The sequence below is a fragment of the Gossypium arboreum genome, chromosome 11 (assembly GCF_025698485.1).
Source record: "Gossypium arboreum isolate Shixiya-1 chromosome 11, ASM2569848v2, whole genome shotgun sequence".
Lineage (NCBI taxonomy): Eukaryota > Viridiplantae > Streptophyta > Magnoliopsida > Malvales > Malvaceae > Gossypium > Gossypium arboreum.
Window position 1 is genome coordinate 14,005,219 of NC_069080.1, and position 10,394 is coordinate 14,015,612.

Below are 10,394 nucleotides of genomic sequence, written 5' to 3' on the forward strand. Positions count from 1 at the left end.
TGATCCATTCATTCTAGATTTGGACGATTCAGCAGAAATAGCCAGGTTGAAAATGGATGATCATGATGTTCAGGATAAGTATAGGAGTTTGGAAGAAAGACTCAAAGCGATAGAAGGTACTGAAGCCTTCTCTGCATTGAGTGCCAGAGAGCTCAGTTTGGTGCCTGATCTGGTTCTGCCTCCGAAGTTCAAGGTGCCTGATTTTGAAAAGTACGATGGGACAAGATGTCCAAAAGCGCATCTTGTAATGTTTTACCGGAAAATGACGGGTTATGTGAACGAAGAAAAGCTACTCATACATTGCTTTCAAGATAGTCTAATAGGATCGACTCTTCGGTGGTATAACCAGCTTAGTAGGGAAAAGATCCGATCCTGGAAGGACTTGGCATCAGCATTCTATGAGCAATACAAGCATGTATCGGATATGGTACCAGACCGGATGACTATGCAAATGATGGAGAAAAAGCCGTCAGAAACTTTTAGATAGTATGCGTAGAGATGGAGGGACGTCTCGGCCCAAGTGGAACCCCCACTAACAAAAACGGAGATAACCGTTCTCTTCATCAACACTTTGAAAGCGCTATTTTATGACAAATTAGTGGGAAATGCCACGAAGGACTTTGCGGATATTGTAATATCCGGTGAGCTTATAGAGAATGCCATCAAAAGTGGGAGGATGAAAGGTTCAGAAAGTTCAAAAAGGGCAGTGCCCATGAAGAAGAAAGAACTAGAAGCCCATATGGTGGGAATGGGAAGCCGTTATACCCCTAATCCATATCCAAACCAACCCCGACCTCGAAATTATCCACCTCCGAATTTTTATTATCCTCCTCAGACCTCTTACTACCAAGCACCACATCCTTCCTATCCCGTATACACCATGAACAACTAAAGGCCCGTCACTACATTCCCACAAAACACTCTACCCGCTCAAAGCCAACCCAGAAATGAACCAAGACCAACAATGCCCAATCCCGAGAGACCGCAATTCACCCCTATTCCTGTGTCGTATGGGGAATTGTACCCAAAACTCTTGGAGAAGTAATTAATATCTTCCCATTACATGGCACCCCTTAAACCTCCATACCCTAAATGGTACGATCCAAATGCTAGTTGTGGATACCATGCCAAGAACCAGGGGCACTCTACGGAAAACTGCCTTGCCTTCAAAAGGAGAGTTCAAAGACTCATCGATGCGGGCATTCTGCGATTTGATGGTACTGGCAGTACGTCTGGGAACCCATTCCCAAACCACACCGAAGGAAATGTGAGCGCAGTGGGAGAGGAGAACAAATGACAAAGTAGAAAATGAGTTTTTGAAATAAGAACACCTCTGCAGAAAATCTGGAAGGTGCTAGTTGAAAATGGGTTGCTCTGTCATCTTAACAGAGTATTCGAGGGAAGAAATACAAAAGATCAAAGTTTTTGAGAATTCCATAGTATTGAGGGGCACGGCATTCAATCCTGCGAAGAGTTCAGGAGATTACAGCAAAATATGATGGATAATAAGGAGATTGAGATTTTTTATAAAGGCGAAGAGGCCGATAGAGGAGAAATATGCGCCTCTGACCATCAATCGTTAGGTTTCCCGTATAATGCCGACCGACCGTTAATAATTTATTATGACGTGAAGAAGGAGCCGGTGAAACCAAAAGTGATAATCGAGGTACCATCCCCTTTCCCCTACAAGGACAATAAAGCAGTACCATGGAAATATGACGTCAATATCGTCACACCTGAAGATGAAAAACCCAAAGCCATGACTGAAAGCGTTGGGGAAGTAGGTCATTTCACTCGTAGTGGAAGATGTTATTCGAAAGAGGTCGAACCAGTGAAGAAGAACAGTAACTTGAAATAGAAAAGAAAAGCACCGATGCACGTGACCGAAGATGAGTATGAAACTGTGCCTGAACAAGAAGCTAAAAAGCCTGTGGACGAGGAGAAAGCACAAGAATTCTTAAAATTTATCAAGCACAGTGAGTACAACATGGTAGAACAATTGAGTAAGCAGCCAGCGTGAATCTCGGTATTATCTCTACTGTTGAATTCAGAACTGCACTGGAACGTCTTGTTAAAGGTGTTGAATCAAGCTTACATGGCAAAAAATATTCCCGTTGAGAAGCTTGACAGATGGGTGAATAACCTAAATGCGGATAATTTTATTTCTTTTAGTGATGATGAAATACCACCCAATGATAGGGGCTCCGTGAAAGCATTGCATATCACAACCCGCTGCAAGGGTCATATAATACCGAACGTGCTCATCGACAATGGATCGGCACTCAATGTCATGCCTTTGGCCACACTTTCTAGGATTCCGATGGATTTGTCCTATCTAAGGCCCTGCCATTCTACAGTAAGTGCATTCGATGGAACAAGACGAGAAGTCATGAGAAAAATCGAGATCCCTTTAGAAGTGGGTCCCTACATATACGATGTTGAATTTTAAGTCATGGATATTACACAATCATACAATTGTCTCTTGGGAAGACCTTGGATCCATTCTGCTGGAGCAGTCCCATCATCCCTCCATCAAAAGATGAAATTTATCATGGATGGTTGTTTGGTTACTGTCGAAGGAGAAGAAGATATTGTAGCATCTATTTCTACCGACGCACCATACATTGAAGTGAGTAAAGATGCTATAGAATGTTCTTTCCGATCCCTTGAATTTGTCAATGCCACTTTTGTCGCTGAGGGAAACAGAATTCAGGCACTAAAACTGTCGAGAAATACCAGAATGGGTGTCAAATTGACTGTAGGAAGAGGAGCCTGAGTAAGGAAAGGTTTGGGAAGGTACCTGCAAGGGATAGTCAGGGCTTTAAAGCTAGTACATCACAAAGCTCGATACGGTTTAGGGATCCAACCAGATGTGCGTCAAAGAAGAAAATAATGGAAGAAGGACCAGGAGAGAAGGATTGCGAGAACTTTAGGCTGAGAAGTAGAATGGGAGCCCATAACGTACCCTCCTTTGTCAAAAACATTTACATATGCAGGGATGGTATACCCTGGATAGGATAATATACAAAGCACGCTGTTATTAATTGAAAGGGGTCGTCAGAATGTCAGTATAAATGTCATTGACAAAGGAAGTGAGGCAATTAAAGATGTTTCAACGATACGCCCTTGTCCTCCTGGTTTCATGTTGAACAGTTGGACTGCTGAGGACCTTTTTGTAGTTTATAAGTCTTCAGAGTAATGTTCAAACATTAACCCTTTATTGTGTCCTTAGATATAATAGAATTCTTTTGTAAGAGCTTGCATTCGCTCTTTATCATTTAAATGAATATCAATGAAGATGCATTTTGTCACGATCTTTTGCATTATCACTAATTTCATAATCATCTTTTCATTTCATAGCCTATTTGTACATTTGCCTCACACCATGCCATAATATTTCATTTGTTGGTTCCAATACTTGGATGCCCCTCTATAGTTTCCTTTTCCATTCAACTTTCAGGTGCTTAGATATCAACAGCATGAACAAACCCGTTACGAGTCCTGAAATCGATTTTGAGAAGGCTATTTATTTAGGAGAATTTGAAGTAGAAGAAAATGCTAAAGACTATATCTCGTCTCCTGACCTGCTAAAAATGGTGGAACAAGAGGATAAACAGATTTTGCCTCATCAAGAACCTGTTGAAACAATAAATCTGGGAACTGAAGAAAGGAAGCAAGAGGTGAAGATTGGGACCTCCATTTCAGGGGACACCAGGCATAATTTGATTGCTTTGCTCCTCGAGTACAAAGATGTATTCGCATGGTCATATCAGGACATGCCAGGATTGGATGAAGATGTAGTGGTCCATAAGCTCCCATTAAAGCCAGAATGCAAACCCATTCAACAAAGGCTAAGACGAATGAGACTTGAGATGTTGTTGAAAATAAAAGAGGAAGTCAAGAAGCAATTTGATGCTGGCTTCCTACAAGCCTCCAAATATCCAGAGTGGGTGGCTAACATAGTCCCGGTACCAAAGAAAGACGGCAAAGTACGAATATGTGTGGATTATCGTGACCTGAACCGAGCAAGTCCTAAAGATAATTTTCCCTTACCACACATTGGCACATTGGTGGATAACACAGCCAAGCATTCATTGTTTTCGTTCATGGATGGATTCTCGGGTTATAATCAGATCAAAATGGCCCCTGAGGATATGGAGAAAACTACTTTCATAATAATGTGGGGAACATTCTGCTACAAGGTAATGCCGTTCGGATTAAAGAATGCTGGGGCAATATATCAGAGGGCTATGGTGACATTATTTCATGACATGATGCATAAAGAAATAGAGGTCTACATCGAAGATATGATTGCTAAATCCCGAGGGGAAGAAGAGCATGTAATGAACTTGAAAAAGTTGTTCGACAGACTGAGAAAGTTCCAGCTAAAGCTCAATCCGGCCAAATGTACGTTTGGGGTTACCTCGGGAAAATTGCTGGGCTTTATCGTCAGCAAAAGAGACATTGAAGTTGATCTAGATAAAATAAAAGTCATTCAAGAGTTACCACCTCCGCGCATACAAAATGAAGTCAGAGGATTTTTAGGAAGGTTGAACTACATCGCTCGGTTCATTGCTCAACTCACTAACCAGTGCGACCCACTTTTTCGACTCCTCCAAAAACATAATCCCGGAGAATGGAACGGGGAATGCCAAGAGGCTTTTGACAAGATAAAGTAGTATTTGTCTAATCCCCCGGTACTAGTACCGCCAATTCCAGGTAGACCATTAATTTTGTATCTGACAGTGTTCGAAAATTCAATGGGTTGCGTACTGGGGCAACATGACGAGTCAGGAAAGAAAGAAAAGGCGATCTACTACCTCAGCAAAAAGTTCACTGAATATGAGGCAAAGTATTCGTCCATTGAAAAATTCTGTTGCACTCTGGTTTGGGTAGCTTGGAGACTTAGACAATATACGTTGTACCATACAACATGGTTCATTTCAAAGCTAGATCCAATAAAGTACATGATGGAATCACCCGCACTCTCAGGAAGAATGGCACGATGGCAGATCTTACTATCGGAGTACGACATTATCTACGTGAGTTAAAAGTCGATAAAAGGAAGTGCAATAGCAGATTTCTTAGCAGCTCAAACAATGGAAGAATACAAGCCATTGAAATTTGATTTCCCGGATGAAGACTTGATGTGCATCACGGAAAAAGAATGCGAGTCACCAAAAAAGAAGTAATGGAAGATGAGCTTTGATAGTGCATTGAATGCATTGGGGTATGGGATTGGAACAGTCTTAGTATCACTAGAAGGGAACCATTATCCGTTCACTGCTAGGCTAAACTTTTTCTGCACCAATAACATAGCGGAATATGAGGCTTGCATCATGGGACTTCGTGCAGCAATTGAACGAAACATCAAAACTTTAGAGGTATACGGAGACTCAGCATTGGTAATATACCAAATCCGTGGAGATTGGGAAGTGAGGGATTCAAAATTAGTCAAATACAGTGATCTTGTGGTAAGGTTGATTAAAGAATTCAAAGAAATAACTTTTAATTACTTTCCACGAGAAGAAAACCAGTTAGTTGATGCCCTGGCCACTTTGGCTTCAATGTTTAAAGCAAACAGAGAAACAGAAATAATGTCTCTTCAAATAAGAATATATGAAGTCCCTGCACATTGTTTCAGCATTGAAAAAGAGCCAGATGGACGGCCATGGTTTCATGATATCTTAGAATACATCAAGAATCAAAGGTATCCCGAGCAAGCAAATGAGAACGACAAAAGAACAATCAGAAGAATGGCAGCGAATTTGTTCTTGATGGGGATATCTGTATAAAGAGGAAAAGATCAAGTGCTCTTGAGATGCGTGGATACTGTTGAAGCCAGAAAAATACTTGAAGATGTCCATGAGGGAATCTGCGGGACACATGCCAATGGTTTCACTATGGCCAGGAAGATTATGAGACTCGGTTATTACTGGCTGACGATGGAAAGCGACTGCATTAGTTTTGCAAGAAAATGCCACAAATGCCAAATTTACGGCGATAAAATCCATATAGCCCCTTCGTCCCTTCATGTCATGACTTCTCCATGGCCTTTTTCTATGTGGGGCATGGATGTTATAGGGCCAATTTCCCCAAAAACTTCTAATGGACACCGGTTTATCTTTGTGGTTATTGATTACTTCACAAAATGGATAGAAGCCACTTCGTTTGCCAATGTGAAGAAGACTGCAGTTTACAGATTTTTGAAAAAAAAATCATTTGTCGATATGGTTTGCCTGAAAGAATCATTTCAGATAACGCCATGAATCTGAACAATAAGATGATGAAGGAAGTGTGTGAGAAATTGCAAATAAAACATCATAACTCATCACCCTATCGCCCAAAAATGAATGGAGCGGTTGAAGCAGCCAACAAGAATATTAAGAAGATTATTGGGAAAATGACTGAGACATATAAAGATTGGCACGAGAAGCTACCATTTGCTTTGTATGCATATCGCACATCTGTGCGGACATCTACGGGAGCAACTCCTTTCTCTCTGGTCTATGGAATGGAAGCTGTACTACCCATCGAAGTTGAGATCCCCTCTCACGAGTCTTAATGGAGTCGAAATTAGAGGAAGCAGAATGGGTTCGAGCTCAATATGATCAGTTAAACCTCATCGAAGAAAAAAGTCTAAAGGTAATTTGTCACGGACAGATGTACCAGAAGAGAATGATCGCGGCCCATGACAAGAAAGTACGGCCAAGAGAATTTCACGAAGGAGAACTCGTACTGAGAAAGATTCTCCCAATACAAAAAGACTTCCGAGGAAAATGGGCACCAAATTGGGAAGGACCATACGTCGTAAAGAAGGCATTCTCAGGTGGAGCTTTGATTCTCACCGAGATGGATGGGAAGGAGTTACCGAATCCAGTAAACTCAGATGCTGTAAAGAAATATTATGCTTGAAGAAAAAGAAGATCAAGATGAAAACCCGAAAGGGCATCTTAAAAAAAAAAAGGGATCAAGGTGAAAACCTGAAAAGGGCGTATTGATTTAACACAAAAGATTAGGATGAAAACCCGAAAGGGCATTCTAATAAAGGAAACCCGGGCTTAAAAAGCAAGGCATTTTGAATGGTGGGTCAAACAGCGAGGCTACAGTATTTGAAGCATTTCTGAAAGCTTGAAATCTTCTATGCAAGAAGCCATGCTCGAAAAGATTCTTGATTGAGGAATGGGGAAGAGTTCATGCGTTGAATATCTAGAGCATTTGTATTCGTTGAATGCGACCCCTTTTCTCTTTATGACACTTTTTACTATCATTGATTAACTTTCTTTGTTTGCTTCATTTGAAATAAATAAATGTGAGGTAGCCTTTTTGCCCCTACCTAACCATTTTCATGCATCTCATTATGTGTTTATTTACATGTTAAATAGTGAAATGACATATTCTAAACAAAAGAAATGTTAAGCATTACCTGGATAAAAATTTGATAAATACAAGAGCCTCAAAGCAAGGACAAAGTTCAACCAGGGACAAAAGAATGATATTTGAGAAACGTCGAAGCTAGAAGACGGGTACAAAGCCTGAAGAGAGAGTCAAGAGTCAAAGTGATGAACGCAGATCATCAAAAATCATGACGAAAAAGGGGCATACGACAAACATGCCTAAGGCGCATTGCATAATCATGTAGGCATAAAGGAATTTAAGATAAACATGTGCATATCATGATAACATCATGCATGACATATACAGGTACTCCAGCAGAGCAAGAAGATATGATAATAGCTGTACTGAATTAAAGGAAAAGACACCTGAATTCTCCCAAATGACAGGTTTTGGTATTTTGATGTTGTTTATTTCTGCTTTCAGAAATCAACTCATATTGCGAGAGGTGAGTTGAGCCTTGGCTCGCATGCCGAGGTATTTTCAATTTCTATTTTTTTAATTCATGTTTTCAAAAATCAACTCATATTGCGAGAGGTAAGTTGAGCCTCAGGACACGCTGAGGTATTTTCAAAATCTGTTTTTCAAATTTCTGTTTTTAAACGAACTCATATTGCGAGAGGTGAGTTGAGCCTCAGGACACGATAAGGTATTTTCAATTTCTGTTTTTCCAATCTATATTTTTCAAAAATCAACTCATATTGCGAGAGGTGAGTTGAGCCTCAGGACACGCTGAGGTATTTTCAATTTCTGTTCTTAATGTCTGTTTTTGAATCAACTCATATTGTGAGAGGTGAGTTGAGCCTCAAGACACGCTGAGGTATTTTCAATTTCTATTTTTTTCAATCTATATTTTTCAAAAATCAACTCATATTGCGAGAGGTGAGTTGAGCCTTGGCTCACACGCTGAGGTAATTTCAATTTATGTTTTTCAATTTCTACTTTTCAAAAATCAACTTATATTGCGAGAGGTGAGTTGAGCCTCAGGACACGCTGAGGTAATTTCAATTTCTGTTTTTCAAATTCTACTTTGCAAAAAAATCAACTCATATTGCGACAGGTGAGTTGGGCCTCGGGGCACGCTGAGGTAATTTCAATTTCTATTTTTCAAAAAAATCAATTCATATTGCGAGAGGTGAGTTGAGCCTCAGGACACGCTGAGGTATTTTCAAATTCTGTTTTTAATTTTTACTTTTTAAAAATCAACTCATATTGCGAGAGATGAGTTGAGCCTCGGGTCACATGACGAGGTACTTTCAAAACCTACTTTTCAAATTAAGTTTCAAAAAGACCAACTCATATTGCGAGAGGTGAGTTGAGCCTTGGCTCACGCGCTGAGCTATTTTCAATTTCTATTTTTTAGTTTATGTTATTTAAAGAGTCAATTCATATTGCGAGAAATGAGTTGAGCTCAAGATCACATGCTGTGTAAAGATTGAAGCTGATGGAAGACGCCAGATTTTGGCCTCCCTGAAGTTGCAGTGGAGCAGGTCAAAAGTTGCAAGTCTTGTCTCCTTGAAGTTGCAGTAGAGCTGATCAAGGATATCAGATCTTGCCTTTCTGAAGTCACAGAAGAAGAGACCACAAACCTTATCCCACTGAAGCGATAGAGAATCAGATTGAAGTTTTAGACTTGATCTTTATGAAGCTGCATGGAAGCAGCTCGAAGCCACAAAATCTCATATCCTTGAAGTTACATTGGAAAATATCGAAGCTACAAGGCGTATATTAGAAGATGCAGTGGATTGAATCCAAAGCTACAAGATGCGGTGGACTAAAATGAGGTTACCTGAAGAAAAGAAGGGCACCAAAGAAGTCAAGACCCGGCAAAACCAGGCAAAATTGGCTTTTGTTTATGTTTTTGCTCTATTCTCGTTACACGACAATGAGCAAAGAGGGGTAGCTGTTACAAGCCAATTTTTAACCCAAATACCCCTAACCCACTTACATTCCATCAGAACCAATACAACAAAACATTAACCCAACCTTAACCCATTCAACCCATTACAGACAACCCAATAACTAAAACTTAATCAACTAACCCAATACCTATCAGCCCATTAAACCCTTACCTAACACCTAACCCACCATACCCACTTACCAATTAAACACTACCCAAGACCCAACATGGCAAACCCAAACCCAGAAGCCCAAATCCCACCAAACCCTAGCCACCCATACCCTTAAACCCACTTGCGCCGAACTTACCCACCTACCCTCTGAGCCCCTATGCCCCTGACTGCCGGCCACCTGCTCCACCAGCACCGGCCATACCCTGTAAAGTGAAAGGAAGCACGCAATAGCAATCAGAAAAGAAACAAACAGTGTAAAAAAAAGGGTTATAAAAGCCAAAAGAATAGACCATTGTAGTGGTTCTTCTTTTTTTGTTTTTTTTCTCTTCGGAAGTTTAATCAAAATACAAAGAAAACCATTCGATCTTTTAGCAAATATTACTTTCATCAACATTTAAATACAATACATCATCAAATCAAAGAAAAGATACCAGAAATTGAGGAATCAAAAGGGCAAAAGACCAAGGTGATTTTCTTCATTTTAGATACTATTTTGGGATCGTTTTTTTTTCCGCATAAATATCAAAAGAATATTGCAAATATAAAAAAAATATAATATAAAAAAAAAGAAAAGAAAATTACTTTTTCCGGCCACCGTGTACGATGGCTAGCGCCGGCGCCGGTGACCGGCCCGTGGCCACGTTCCTCTCCTCCTCTCCCTCTTCTCTCCTTCGCTCTTTTCTTTTTTTTTTTTCCTTTCCCGCGGTGCAAATGAAATTTTTCAAAAAAATTTGACTTATATAGGGGACCAAAATGCACCGTTTTGGTCCCCCCTCCATTTTAAACAAAACGGCGCCGTTTTGGCCCAGGGTCGGGTCGACCCGACCCGTAAACCGTTCAGGATCCGCGTGTTTTTGGGGAAGGGTCTAATTGCGCGAATGACCCTTCCGCTTTTCTGGAATTTCATAATCAAGTTTTGCGTTAGTT